At 37.3% G+C, this 16,373-nt stretch overlaps 1 protein-coding gene across 17 annotated transcripts in view; it reads right to left on the reverse strand.

Moving 5' to 3' along the window:
• The window catches only part of PDLIM5 (PDZ and LIM domain 5), a 224,659-nt gene that overhangs the window by 139,188 nt on the left and 69,098 nt on the right, over nucleotides 1-16,373 (reverse strand). The window lies entirely within an intron of this gene.

Genomic DNA, 16,373 nt, shown 5'->3' on the forward strand with positions numbered 1-16,373 from the left:
TTCAGCTCATGCACTATCTGGTAGGACATTTTCTCTGCCTCTTTCAGACTCTTTGTCCATGTTCCAGATGCTTCTTGTATATATCCACATTCTGACAACCATCAACCTGGATTATAAAAATGTCTGTTTCACCCCATTAGGGCTTTCCTGAACTAAGACATACATTAATTTCTCCACCTATTCCCTGACCCTAGCACAGTCACTGGCACACCACTGTAATTAAATACATGCTTGCAGAAAAGAGGGAGGAAAAAAGGGTGTCTTCTCTTTGGTACATCATGGCCTCAGCAGCCCCAATCTTCCCCTACATTTCTCCATTGTTCGTAAGTCCTTTTCTTTAGCCAACAAATTCAGTCGGCAGCACATACACAGCTCTACACTACAAAGGAAGTGGGAGGTATGAATTATATACAGACACATGTGCATTAAGTTTGAGTCACAGAAAACTTAGTTCATCTCACCACTCATTCGCATTTTGCTAAGGTTTTTACAATCCTTTCAAGCTTCTTAATTCACTTGATCCCAACCTCCACCCCAGCTCATCTCATCCGATTCCTGGGAAAATTGAGTACTTTTGGCACTAAATCATAAATTGCTCTATATTTTAGTCATGGAATCACTCTCAACGAAGATCTCTTTTCTAAGATCATGGAAAACTTTCTTAGTGCCCTTAGTCTAAAAAATGCTTCCTTTTCAGAACTTCAAACTTCACGTGACTGAAAAATGCTGTTTTTTCCTACCATCATCATTCATTCATGGGGGGGGTGGGGGGGTGGCAGGGGCAGTGAAATCTGTACCTCAGTATTTTTAAGGTCTCTATATCCACTGAAACTAACATACACTTTTTTCCTATTTCTGTAGTTCAAGTGCATATGGTTTATTCAAGCTTCAGACATGTGTAATTAGCAAAGGACAGTTTGACACCTTAGAGACAAGTGGAGGGATTTTAAGGCTTTAAAGAAAGAAAGAGATGCAGGAAGATGAACTTAAAGTAGGAGAAAAGGTTAGAGAAAATGGAAAACATGTTGGCTACTTTCGGAGTAAAGATATTTGGTAAAAACCAACTTGCCACTAAATCCAGCATATTTCCTCCCCTCGGTATAAGATACAGATAAGATACCTAAAAGAACACTGTAGTCAGAGCACCAAATGAAGAACAGAGTAGAGCAGAGTGAGGAGGCACACTGGCTGAGCAAGCTGAATTCATGGCCTAACGCCTGCCTGCTGTTCCTTTTCTCCTCTGCTGCACAACTCCAATCCCAGTGGCACCCCTGTCACAGAGTTGTCACTGTAGGTTTTTTTTTTTTTTTTTGGTAGGTATTTTTTAAAACAGATCAAAAAGAAACTCTAAAGCATAAATAGAGGCAAATGGTGAAAGGAGACTAAGAGTACTACTGGCTGACAGCTAGAGCTGCTTCCTCTAAAATGCTATGAATTCTCTGTCCTTGAACTCAGCCATGCATTGTAATTCAACTGAAAAACTGTTTCGCAGATGAAGATATTATTAAAGCTGCTTTAATAAATCCGGAGAATGCATATGTTGGAGCTGCTAAAGGAATGAACGAGGTAATATTACTGCCAGAATACGGTGAGAGCTCCTGAAAACACAAATTTTTCAAAGAACACTGACTTCTTACTAATATTTTCCATGGAATTTGGAATTACTGGAATATCAAACAAATGTCTCCATAAGTACCTCTTTCTCTGCCTCCTATGGAACAAATTTTATGCCAAAAACTCTTATTGTGGTATATTTGGAATAGTAAAATGAACATTTAGACAACGGGCATTATGATGACTACACAGTAAGAATATTTTCTTAATTCCTTTATTTAAAGAGACAGTGTGATGTTGTAGAATGATCATTATATTAGAGGTAAACAGACCTGAGCTTGAATTCTGGCTTATTTACATACAAGTTGTGTGAGTTTGAAGTACAGTATTTACTCACCCTCTTTGTAAAGTGGGGTGATAATATCTGTCACAATAATTGCTATGAAGACTAAATGACTAAAGTGTATGAAGTTCCAAGCCCAATAACTTGTTAAGATTAAGAATTTAAAATGCCAGTTTCCAAAAAAAAATAGCCAGAACTAATACATGAAGTCAGCAAAGTCAAAGGATGTAAAATCAATGTACAGAAGTCTGTTGCATTTCTATACGCCAATAACAAAGTAGCAGAAAAAGAAAACAAGGAATTGATCCCACTGATAATTGTATCAAAAACCATAAGGTACCTAGGAATAAACCTAATCAAAGAGGTAAAAGATTTGTACTCTGAAAATTATAGAACACTTACGAAAGAAACTAGAGGACACAAAGAAATGGAAAAACATTCCATGCTCATGGACTAGAAGAACAAACATTGTTAAAATGTCTATACTGTCCAAAGCAGTCTATACATTTAATGCAATCCCTATCAAAATACACCAGCATTTTTTACAGAGCTAGAACAAACAATCCTAAAATCTGTATGAAACCACTTAAGACCCCAAATAGACAAAGCAACCCTGAAAACGAAAAGCAAATCTGGAGGCTAGCACAAACACAGACACATAGATCAATGGAACAGAATAGAAAAGTCAGAAATGGACCCACAACTAAATGGTCAACTCATCTTTGAGAAGCAGGAAAAAAAACATCCAATGGAAAAAAGACAGTCTCTTCTGCAAAGAGTGATGGGAAAACTGGACAACAACATGCAGAAGAATGAAACTGGACCACTTTCCTACACTACACACAAAAATAAATTCAAAATGGATGAAAGACCTAAATGTGAGACAGGAAATCATCAAAATCCTATAGGAGAACATAGGCAGCAACCTCTTCGACCTCAGGCGCAGCAACTTCTTACTACACAAGTCACCGGGAGCAAGGGAAACAAAAGCAAACATGAACTATTGGGACTTCATCAAGATAAAAAACTTCTGCACAGCTAAGGAAATAATCAAGAAAATGAAAGGTAGCCTACTGAATGGGAGAAGATATCTGCAAATGACATACTGATAAAGGGTTAGTATCCAAAATCTATAAAGAACTTACAAAATCTAATATCCGATAATCCAGTTAAGAAATGGGCAGAAGTCATGAATAGACACTTTTCCAAAGAAGATATCCAGATGGCTAACAGATACATGAAAAGATGCTCAACATTACTAATCATCAGGGAAATACAAATCAAAACTACAATGAGATACCATCTTACACCAGTCAGAATGGCTAAAATTAACAACTCAGGAAACAACAGATGTTGGTTAAGATACAGAGAAAGGAGAATTCTCTTACATTGTTGGTGGGAATGCAAACTGGTGCAACAACTCTAGAAAACAGTATGGACGTTCCTCAAAAAGTTAAAAATAGAACTACCCTACAATGCAACAATTCCACTACTCAGCATTTACCCAAAGCATTTACAAAATACAGATTTGAAGGGCTATGTGTACCTGATGTTTATAGCAGCATTACCAACAAGAGCCAAACTGTGGAAACAGCCCAAATGTCCACTGACTGATGAATTGATGAAGAAGAGGTTATATACATATATATATGTATATATATATATATAATATATACACATATACATACACAATGGTATATTACTCAGCCATAAAAAAGAATGTAATCTTGCCATTTGCAACATGGATGGAGTTACAGTGTATTATGCTAAGTGAAATAAGTCAGTCAGAGAAAGTCAAATAATGTATGATTTAACTCATAATTGGAATTTCACAAACAAAACAGATGAACATATGGGAAGAAAGAAAAAAAGAGAAAGGGAAGCAAACCATTAAGAGACTTTTTAAAAATTTTTTTTTACATTTATTTATTTTTGAGAGAGAAACAGAGCACAAGTAGGGGAGGAGCAGAGAGAGAAGGAGACAGAATCTGAAGTAGGCTCCAGGCTCTGAGCTGTCAGCACAGAGCCCGACGCGGTGCTCAAACTCACAAATCATGAGATCACGACCTGAACAGAAGTTGGACACTTAACCGACTGAGCCACCCAGGCGCCTCACCATTAAGAGACGCTTAATGATAGAGAACAAACTGAGGTTGGTGGAGGGAAGTGGGTGGGGAGATGGGCTAGATGGGTGATGGGCATTAAGGAGGGTACTTGTTGGGATGAGTACTGGATGTTATATGTCAGTGATGAATCACTAAATTCTATTCCTGAAACCAGTATTACACTATATGTTAACCAGAATTTTAAATGACAATTTGGGGGAAAAAATAAAAATAAAAAAATAAAATGCTAGCTTTTTTTTTTTTTAATATCATTCACTTACCCAATCCCTACTGTGTGCTAAGAAACAAGACTGAATCTTCCAGCTTCCCTAGCAACTTTAACAGTTTTTATATCAGATATCTCAGAAGAAAAACTATTAACTAAAGTTCTTAGAAACATGAATATTATTATAGCCTATTAAGCCTCTTTAAAGGAATAGATAAAAAATAAACTATTTTCTGCATAATACCAAAATAATTTCAACTGTAAATATTATATAGCAACAAAAACTACTTGCAAATAATAAAAAACAGCACAGCCAAGTTGCAATAAAGGAGCAATTTGCACTGATCCTTTGGAGATGATTCTTTGGCTCACTAATAGCAAATAGGCTTCTCACCAGAAAATTAAATCTACATGAACATTACAGAATCTATGAAATATGGGAAAGAGATATTGTACATTTCAGTGTGTCAAAGAGATTAAAATCCTATTTTGTAAGAGGCAATTAACAAGTTTATCTTTCAAATACAAAAATACTTTTCTTAGTTTTAAGAATAATTTGGTAACCAAACATATTCTCAGGATAACAAAAATATTCTAAAATAATAAATAATCCACTATTTCAAAGCAGAGTCTATATAACATAATTCCAGTAAAACAAAAGAACCTGGAAAGTCCCTCATATTCATTGTAACAGGATGAATTACACAGGAAAACAGTGCTATAAACTTAAGAGAGGTCACTGAATTCAGAATTATCATCTGTGGAGTTTTACCGTAATTCAGAAATAAACTCTTGCTGTATTACTCAAGAAATTAAAATCCATACCCAAAAACAGATGAATAAAGGACTATTGTTATGCATTTAAACTGTTAATAAGGGAGCACGGTTGGTAAAAAAAAAAAAAAAAAAAAATTAGGACTAGTAACATTTAGAAACCTGTGTATAAAGCTGGTTTACTGTGAAAATGCAGGCTTTACAATACATTAAAGAAAAAGTAAGCCACAAAGTTGGACAGTATAAGTAATCTGCCACATATGTGTTTTCCACAATCAGTCCAGTTTACTTTTCACCTCACATAAAGCCTAAGCTATTTCAATCTTTTGAGACCATTAATAGCAACAACAGCCACTGGAAACAGTTGGGAATGACTTGAATTTCAACTGTTTCAAAAGTTCTTGATGCTATGGACAAAAATGTTTATTTGGAACCCCAAGGAGACTGCTGCCATTAAATACACAAGAATGACCAGACTGTCACTCTATCTCACTATTAACTTATGAATTGTTTCTAAATTTATCTGGCAAAAGTAGCACAAATGACTATAACTTAAAGGCAGCATTCTCTACAACGAAAGGCAATCAATATTTTTTGAAGTATCTTCTAAGTCCAAGCCGCTCTGGATGGTTCAGCCAGTTAAGCATCTGACTTCGGCTCAGGTCATGATCTCACCGTTCGTGAGTTCAAGCCGTGCATAGTGTTCTCTGCTGACAGCTCAGAGCCTGGAGCCTGCCATGGATCTTGTGTCTCCCCCTCTCTCTGCCCCTCCCCTGCTTGTGCGCGCGCTCGCTCTCTCTCTCTCTCTTAAAAATAAATTTAAAAATATTTTTAAAAAAGTAAAAACAGCCAGGTCACGATCTCGCGGTCCGTGAGTTCGAGCCCCGCATCGGGCTCTGGGCTGATGGCTCAGAGCCTGGAGCCTGTTTCCGATTCTGTGTCTCCCTCTCTCTCTGCCCCTCCCCCATTCATGCTCTGTCTCTCTCTGTCCCAAAAATAAAATAAATAAACGTTGAAAAAAAAAATTTTAAAAAAAAAGTAAAAACATTTAAAACTCTGAAATTAAGCTTATTTCTTTCTTAAAATGATAATGAAGCTCAATTTGGTAGAATACAATGTGGAAGAATCGTGGTCCACCCTATCTGCTAATAAGCAGATGTGACCAGGAAAATCTTCCCAAGCTTCTCTGCTCCTTCAACTGTCCTACTATGTTTGTCTGTCTCTTTCTCTCCCCACTCTCATGCTCTCTCTCATCAGACTTGCCTTCCCCGGATGCTCTGCTTATGACTTGGTCTCTCTACTTTCAGATGGCTTGAAATTTTTTTGGCCAGTAGTTCCCAATCTTTGAATCACAATTGGAAACAGCTGGAGGTAACTGGCACTCAGTTTTAAGTTTTCACAAGTGAGTCATAAATTCATCTGTGTCCTAAGCACTAAGCTGAAAGTCTGCTTAAATCATGCATATATTTCAATTTTAAAATAAATGTAGATTCTTGTACATAAATGTAAAAATCTTCCTCTTCACTTAAAATTGCAATACAATATAAAATCTGCAATTACTAAAAATACAATTACTACCTTAATACAATATTTATGAAACCTGTGGTTACTAAAAATACAATTATTATCTTAATGTGATGGGGGAAGGGCTACCCATAAAATATTTGACATTAAAAGGGGGGTGGGGGGGAAGGTCCTTATTTAAGTTTAGAAACCAGTGCTCCATACAGTGAGCTCCTTGAAGGCAGATGTGAGGACTTGCTTTTTATCTTCAGTGATCAGCACAACAAGTTTTCCATTAGTATAAGCTAAACAAATGGATCTTAAACATTTCCCTTTAAGACCCAGGCATTAGGACTGGGAGCTGTGTCTCTCCCACCATCATACCCCGGGGCCATGCTAATTTATTCTATTCTATTCAAGGTCTCAAGATATACACAAATGCAACTTAACAGGTACTTAGAGAAGAAAGGTTCTGGCAAGGAATGAGTCTTTTGAATCTGGGTGATGGGGTAGAGGTGAGCCATTCACCAAGATCAGTGCAGCAGGGGATGCAAACTGGTGAGACAAGGTATAGAGCTCAGTTTTGAACAAGTTAAAAAGGCTGAGGAAATCTGTGGGACCTCCATGCGTGAAGCAGTTTCAGTGACACGAACGAACGGATGCAGAAGCGAGGCCACAGTAAGCAGAGCAGCAAGGTGGGGCGGGGGGAGGGCGGTGAAAGGAGAATGGAGTGTGGTCCAGTAGGCTAACAATCAGGACCATAGCTGTCTCTTTCCTCTTTCCTCATTTCACACCACTACAGTGACTTTTAGAATTACTCTTCAAGTTCTATTTTCTCTCATTTGTCCTGTTTTCATTTCAAGCCCTCAGGTAGTAAAGTTACTGCAATACTTGCCTGACTGGTCTCCCTGCCTCTGTGTGTCTCTCCACCTTCTTCCAAGCAGTTTCACTATATGTCGCTTCTCAGATAAAAACGTTTAATAAATGCCTCAGTGTCTAAAGCCCTGCAAAGCACTATTCTAATCTACCTTTCCTTTTATCCCCAGCTCTGTTTCCAGTTGGTCAACATGTTCATCCCAACACATGAACACATGCCTGGGGACTGGCCACCTCTGCACCACCTCAGAGGGCATTTGTTCCTCCATCCGAGACACCCTCCTCATCCTGAAAGCCTGGCCCAAGTTTCAGCACCCCAGGAAAGCCTTCCATCTGAATGGGATCCCTGCAGTAGCACTTCCTGTCTCTTCTTCTCCCAATGGATGGATAAAAATTCCTTAACGGCAGAAATCATAAACCACTCTCTTTATATCTACCCCTTATGGCTGCCAGTCAGAATGTAAACCTGGAGGAAAAGTCCAGTTTTTAAAAACTTGGAACATTACGAGATTTTCAACCGAACTTAAGTAATTAATGTTTGTGCTGACAAAAGTTTATAAAAAATGATTTCTAAGAGCATCATAAAAACACAGTCCAAAAGTGAGTAATTTAACTTTATTTTAATATGTTACTCAGGACATTAAAGGAAGTACACATGAATTTGAATGGGGGAGAGAGAAAACAAATCTCATTTTTTTGTTTGTCTGACTTAACCCACTCTGAAGAGAGTAACGATCCCTACACCAAGCAGAACAAGAGGAATTAGCAGAATAAACATGACTAGGTGTGTACTGGTTTCTCTTCACTGCCATAAATTATTGATTCAGCCGATCACTGTGAACAAAAGCACTAGTTAGCTGGCGGGAAGCCTGTTTGTATCCACCGCACTGCTGTACAAAGCTTTAACGCAAGTGCACAATCAAAAAATCACTCAGCAGGGGCGCCTGGGTGGCTCGGTCCGTTGAGCATCTATCTGACTTTGGCTCAGGTCATGACCTCAGGGTTCATGAGTTCAAGCCCAGGGTCAGGCTCAGCGCTGACAGTGCAGAACCTGCTTGGGATTCTTTCTCTCTCTCTCTCTCTCTCTCTCTCTCTCTCTCTCTCTCTCTCTCAAAAATAAGCGAATATTTTTTAAAAATCACTCCTTGGACTAAACAATGTTTTTCTAACTCTTGTACGATTATCTTTCTGACTTTCTCACATAACTACCTACCAGACTGCCCTCGCATTTTCTCGGTTTCCCTCCAGTCACACCCATTTGGTTGCTAAGAAACAAAATAACGATGATCTCCAAGAACCATCATTACAATAGATACTATGATAATACTGACCATGAGGAAAGGAGGAGGGACAAAGGAGAAAAAACTTATCTCTATTATGCCCTTGGTTCTTTACACATGCTAATTCATTTAAACTTTATAAGAGCCCTAGAAGGCAATTATTACTATGCCCAATAACAAATGGCTAACTGAAACTCAGTTACATAACTTGCCTAAGATTACACAGCTAGAAAGTGGTGGAACCAAGGTTTGCCCCAAGTTTGCCCAATTTCAAAGCCAGTGTTATTACTATTCCCCTTCTTTCTAGCTCTGTTTCATGGCCTTTTAAAAAAATTCTGCGCAAACAATTCTACATATTAAAATTTTTCAATAAAGCTTTTTGATAAAATAACAGGTGTTTAGATGTATTATTTCTTAGGACTGTTTTCCCAAAGGATTACAGATTGAAATAATTTTTCCTTCACAGGAATAAATAAGAGTTTTATTGTTAAGAACTAACCACACACTTCTGGGGCACCTGGGTGGCTCAGTCAGTTGAGCATCTGACTCTTGATTTTGGCTCAGGTCATGATCCTGGGGTTGTGAGATGGAACCCCATGTTGGGCTTGATGCTGAGTGTGAAGCCTTCTTAAGATTCTCACTCTCTCTCTCTCTCTCTCTCTCTCTCTCTCCCCCTCCCCTGCTCACTCCCTCTCTTTCTCTCAAAAAAAAAAAAAAAAAAAAAAAGAACCAGACACTTTCACGATATAAAGCTCAAGGGGAAGAATTTCAAATTGCAAAATATACTCTGATCAACCAATAGCTACCAAATTTGTTGTCAAATTGCCACAGACTCTCAAAAAAAATTAACTTGAGCCTTCAAGTTCATTTTCAACAATCTTTATCCCTACTGAAATGAAGGAAAGGGGATACAAGATAAATACCTCTCTTCTATGCCTTCTGACTTACTTGATAATTGACAGTTATTTCTTTTCCAAAGAGCAGAAAGCCTAAAATACATTTTTCAAAATTCCTGAATCCTTAGTTACCCATGGAATACACAGATAGAAGCCTGCTGAAGAACCAAGACTTCAAACTTTAAGACAGAAATAAATTAGCAAATATAGTCAACAGAGCTATAAACTTAGGAGGGAAAATTAAAAGATCACATTCTGATTTAGGATAGGCAACCATACACACAAGTCAGCATCCAAATGAATACTCCTGTCTAGTGGCCCACTAAACTATTTAGCCTCCTTTTTTAAATTTTCCTTTCATTCTAATATATAGGGTCTATGAAACACCTAGAAAATAAGTAAAATATTACTTACAGATGGGGTGCCTGGATGGCTCAGTCAGTTAATTGTCTGATTTCAGTTCATATACGCATATATATATATATATCACTTTTAGAATACCGATCCACAGGTGAGAGTGAAAATGAAAAGTACCGTTTTGGATACAGCTGCTATTGCTTACCAGTGACAGTCAAAAAGCTACCCTCCTGTGTTACTAATCTGTCTTATCAAATTGTATTAGGATAGTGGAGTCATTAAGTCCATTGCTACAACAAAGAAGGTGGGGAGGGCATAGATTTTGAACCGACCTGGGTTTGATACGTAAATCACATAAACTCTTGAAGCCATAATGTACTCATCTGAAAAATGGAAAGTTAATTCCTTCCTTGATGGATTCATATGAGGATTAAATTATATTTTTTTAAAAGTACTGCACAAAAGAGACGTCAATGCATGCTTGTCTTCTTCCCTTTTTCTAAGGTGTACTGCTAATTTTAGTGATGGGGCTGGGGGTGACGTGATCAGACTTAGCCCTTCTGAGAAAGAGTCATCCTCCCACTTGAGATTTAAAAAACAAAACTAAAACCAACACAAGCAACCAAACAAAAAAACAGTAAAACCTAAACTGTAGAATATAAATTAGAAAAGCATGTGAAATATCAACGTGCAATTCCAATGAAAAGATAATCCAACTAAATATTTTCTAATTCACACGAATTCAAATATCCCAAATAGAGAACTGAAAACCTTGATTTAAAAAAAATACTTTCTAAACTCTTGCCTCTATGCTATTATTGAAAGAGCAAAGTGGAACCCATAAAGCTAACAGCAATAAAACGTTAGGCAATCCATTAAAATGAAACAAAAGAAGGCTAATAGTTTCAGTCTGGTACAACAGCTACTTTTTTCTTTTTTCTTGTAACTCAGTGAGCCTATTAAATTATTCCAATCTGTCATTCATTAGTAGTAGTTACTGGACCTCTGACAATTTTTTGTTGTTGTTTGAAGGATGAGGAAAAGGGGAGGAGAAAAGAGAGTACATCAATATTTTTCAAAATTTAATCCTTCCAGATCTTTCACTTCCAATCATAATAAGTTATACACAAAATAAAGTCTAAGCAACAAAAAAAACCACAGACCTGTCACTACCAGTATTGTGAGAAACAAGGAAGACTTAAAAAACAATATATGTTCTCTGTGATTCTGAGAGGATTAATTTAAAAACATAAAATAAGAACTAATATAGGAAATATTTTTTTATGATTAAATGCTGTTTGAATATCCATCTGACCTACCTTTCACCTTAAAGTCAGCAGAATAGTACAAGTCACTTTGCTAACCTGGCACAGTTTAAGATAACTCCAATAAAGAAAGTCCAATTTCCTGATTCACTCAGCCAAAATAAGCAAACTTAAGTTAGTTTGATCTAATAGCAAGCTCTAGGGAACTTATCCATTTACAGCTGAAAAATCAGAACAAGAACCAGAATTTAAAGGAACTTAGAAATCACCCATGACCTCATTTTATAGTCAAGAAAATTAAGTATCAGAAGTTTAGTGACTTCCCCTAATTCATACAGTAAGTTAGTAGCAAGTTTATCTAAGTTATGCAAAGAATTATTGAAATAAAATGAAACAGTTAAAAACCTTATTCATAGAATCCAACTCTAATTTAGTTACTTAATAGTTATCGGACATCAAAGCTTTAGAAAGTAATTTTCTTCTTTTGTTAGCAGAAATGTATTTTATAAGTAATCCACTTGGACTTGGATAAAAGTATAGGCCAAATGCAATTGATATAAGGACACTACTATTTGCCTAATTTCCCCAAGAGGAAAAATAATTTCAAATAGAATTGTTCACTGTCCGGTTGTAGTACTCTTAGAATTAGTTCCAGTTGCAGGGGGAACAAAAAGAAAAAGAAACTTCTACTCCTATTCCAAAGATAAAAGACAAATTAAAATGAAATCTTCCACACCTCTATATGCATTAGATACACAGAACACAGTGAATCAAGACTTATTTTTTTAGGATATCAAAAAGATAATATATTGCCTTATTAAATATTCCAAAATTAGACTAGATAGAAAAAACAGTTACAAAATAACCTTAATCATAAGCAAATATCTTTATCTTACTTTTTCTTATCTAAATCCTATTTTAGGATACTGAGGTTGGGCATAAAGAAAAGATAAATCAAATATATATATACTATATATTTATTTAATAAATAGATACATATTAGTACTTCATGCAAAAAAATTTCACAAAACAAGATTCCTGGTAACTTTAATTTCAAAAACAAAAATGGCTTTTCTCTTATATTCTCCCCCTGGGGATTCTTGGGTGGAGGTGAGCAGAACTCCACAGAAGTGGCAACCATCCAGTGTTTCCAGCGCTAGAAGGAAAAGGCAGCACAGCCACTGAGGGGACTTGGGGAGAAGCTTGCTCTCTCCTCTGTCTAGCCCCTGCTTCCAATAATGAAGTCATTTCCCAAACCTTGCTGGTAGGTCTGGCCAAGCACCAAAACTCTTCATGGCTTTCTCACAATTTTTTTTTAGGTCCAGGAAAACTTAAACTTGATTACAAACATTACAGTGACCCACAAGGCTCTACGAGTTCTGTCCCATCTCAAGCCACTTCCTGCTGCCTCTCTGAGATTACCTCTTACCAGTCTACCTTCACTCACTGTGCTCCAGGCAATCTGGCCTCCCAGGCAGGGCCACTGCACCACCTCTTTCCTCGGCCTGGGATACTCATGACCCAAATATCCAATAACCTCACCGAAGCTTTCCTAACCACTCTATTTTAACTTGCAATTCCTTACCCCTGCATTCCCTATCTCCCTTATGTGCTTTGTTTGTCCCCATAACACTTATCACCATGTAATATAATACATGCTTTTACTTACTTGTTTATTGTCTATCTCTGCTCACTCAAAGGTCAGCACTGTAAGAGCAGAGATTTTTGTCTGTTTCGTTCACTGCATGTCCCCAGCATCTATAACAATGCTTGGCACATAGTAAAAGCTCGAGACTATTTGTGGAATAAGCAAACGATTCCCAGTTTGGGAGTTAATGCTGGTATCCATCAAATATTAATTAGAGATTAAGAACACAAAACTATTCAAGATGCTGTTAAACACAAATAGTGCAAAAACCATGGTCTTTCCTTTCAAGGAGTCTAGCCGGAGAAGCAGAACTAATATATACATGGAGTAATTAGTTAATTATATAGACAGTATTAGGTACAACTATTAACTAATTAGATTTATTTATATGACTCATGGAATGTGCCTTGTTATTCCTGGTTATACCTAGTATATAATTAAATGCTGAATCAAATGGTAGAAACTGGTCATCGGCATTCAGACAGGAAAAAAAAAAATGAATGAATTGCAAAGAAAAGACTATGGGTAGATGAAGTCTGATGTGGGCTTTGTGGATGCAGAGACATGAGCTGGCATGTAGGTCGGTAGGCATCCCTGACAAAGTGAATTTCATGAGAGGGCAGCCAGGGAGGTGAAGGACAGTAAGGAACTAAATAAAATGATGGCATTCACTGATGAGTCGTGATGATCTGGGGAGGACAATCTGAGTCTAGATCATAGAGAGCCTAATCCTCTGAGCAAGAGGACTCAGGTCTAGAAGGAATCTCATAGCAAGTGCTGTATCCAGACTGGGTCCTCTGGAACCCTTCTACCAACTTGGTACAGCAACTAAGGAAATGCTAATGGTTCACACCAGCCACTTTCTGTTCACACCAGCCACAAGAGAAACTACTTCCTACCCCTCCCCTGCATGCACTTTGCACACACATCCACACACATACACATTTCCTCAACAACTGGTGGCCAATGTCTAACAAATGCAAGGGAAGGGAGACAAAAGCCCAATTCCCTTGCCTCAGGGCAAGACATCCTCTATAGTACGATTTTGTCCCCAAGCTCCCTCCCGGATCAAGCTAAGGCTAGATAACCCCTGAAACCACATTATTTGCTCATCTCAGTTTCCTCTTCTTCCCAATTCTGCTTTACTCACTCTGTTGTAACATTTCAAAAACTTTTCTTGATATATTACTTGTACAGGAATCCCACCTCAGATTCTGCTTCAAGGAACACTGGATTAAGAAAAGTCTATAAAGGGAAGTACTACACACTCACAAAGCAAAGTCCATGTTTATGAAGAAAAGAGTTACACAGCACAAATACTGTTGTAGGTCATTCAGTTTGGAAGGAGAATACAAAGCAGTCTGGTTGGTGATAGATAGAATAAAGAAGGTAAGGTGACTGGAGGCCAATTAAGGATGCTCGTGTCAGTGTGCCTAAATGGCTCAGTTGGTTAAGCATCTGACTCCGAATTTCAGCTCAGGTCAAGATCTCACCAAGATCTCTCTCTTGTGTGAGATCAAGCCCCATATCAGGCTCTGCGCTGACAGCACAGGGCCTACTTGGGATTCTCTTTCCCTCTCTCTGCCCCTCCCTCACTTGTGTGCGTGCTCTCTCTCTCTCGCTCTCTCTCTGTCTCAAAATAAATAAAAAAACTTTTTTAGGTGGTTCAGTAGGTTAAGCATCTAACTTCGGTTCAGGTCATGATCTCACAGTTAGTGGGTTCGAGCCCGGCATCAGGCTCTGTGCTGACAGCTCGGAGCCTGGAGCCTGCTTCGGATTCTGTGTCTCCCTTTCTCTCTGCCCCTGCCTGTGCTCTGTCTCTCAAAAATAAATAAATAATAAAAAGGATGCTGTTGTCAGATTCAGAAATAAGTGGAAGGAAAACTATTTATTTGCTTTGAGAGAAGCGAGAACTTAAGAAGGTTCTGGTGTATGTATAGGGAAGAACTGAAACTAACTCTTCAAAGTTTTATTTTTTCCTTGAAAGGCAAAAAAATATGTCTTCAGTAGTATGTCAATGTTAAACCATAAATTCTCTTAAATGTAAATCTCTTTTCAGGTTGACACTGCCTAACACAAGAAGTATTCAAAAACTTGAGAATTACAACAAATAACAATAGGACTCTAAAATTCTCTCTCATGTTTTGGGTCCCTGAATATCCATACTCACAAATATAAAGATTATGCCGCATCTCCAAATGTTTATAACAACTCGTTAAATTCATAGTTAAGTAGCTTAAGAGAATCTTTATTAAAGGTCAGTAACAGATTACTTACATTGGAAATGCATCCAAACAAGGTAACATCTGGTTTTCATCTATTCTTAGGGGACCCAGAAGTATTTTCAACAGAAAATAAGACACTGGGTCCTGGGTCATTAAATAAGAAGGAGTGTAATGTGAAAATAATTAGGCTGATATGAAAGAAGGGATACACAGCCCAGGAAAAGAACTTACACTCTACATAAACTTCCAACTTTAGAATTTGAGAAACACCCATCACCATCTCTATTTATTTTATTTAGTTAACATCTCAGACAATTTAATCTTCTTGGCTTCATGGTATCCTTTCAAAATTCATACTTAGTAAAAATGACTATAACAAAAATGGCTACTTTTCATATAATTAGTAACAATAATTTTGTGTTATATGTCTCAGTACCTAGAACAGAAAGGACACTACAGAAATAGAACTTTTCAGCAAGGTTATTTTTTCTCATTGACTCCTTTATATGCATTAAAATATATACCTAATAGCTACTGATATTTAAATACGAATAACCTTTGACTAAATAGTCCCACTGAAATGAATTTCTCCCACCAAAAAAAAAAGGGGGGGAGGGGCGAGGGGAGGAATGGTTGCATCAAAGTAAATCTGTAAGTCTAAGTTCACAAAAATTTCTCCTATTCAGTTTTAAGACCAAACTGATACTCTTCCAGACAAGTACATAAAATTTAGCCTGTGTATAGTATAGCCTTTAAATAGTCCCAGGAGAGACTCCAAGGAAAAACGGTTCCATAGCCAAATATGTTTGGTACCACATGCTATTCCCCTCTTAAAAATTTATAATATACACAATAATTTATGGAAGCCTGAAACGTTTCAAGGAAGAAAATGGTGTCTTCCAAATTTTACAGAAATAGAGAATATGTCTGTAATCATCAAACACAAGACTTATTTAAAACCCTCCATACCCACCCTCCCCATAAGCCTAAAGGTTCAGAGCCATCAGTCAGTCACCTTCTCCCCACTCCCCTTCACCTTCCTTCCCCTCAGCCTAATGTTATAATTCATAATAATCACAAGCAGCTTATTAAAATATAATTCTTGGTCCTTTCTGATGTTCTGATTTTGTCAGTAATTTTAGCAAGCAATCCACATGATTTCAAGGCAGCAGGTCAAATGTTAAAATGCTCAAAATGCCTGATATATTATAATCAATGAGATGATTAGCTATGCTATAACTAAAGCCAGAGTAACTTTAAAAAACAAAACAGTAAGTTCAGAAAATTTGCATTTCAAATGAGTATATAAAAAAATTATTTT

Source organism: Felis catus, chromosome B1 (genome assembly GCF_018350175.1).
Source record: "Felis catus isolate Fca126 chromosome B1, F.catus_Fca126_mat1.0, whole genome shotgun sequence".
Taxonomy (NCBI): Eukaryota; Metazoa; Chordata; class Mammalia; order Carnivora; family Felidae; genus Felis; species Felis catus.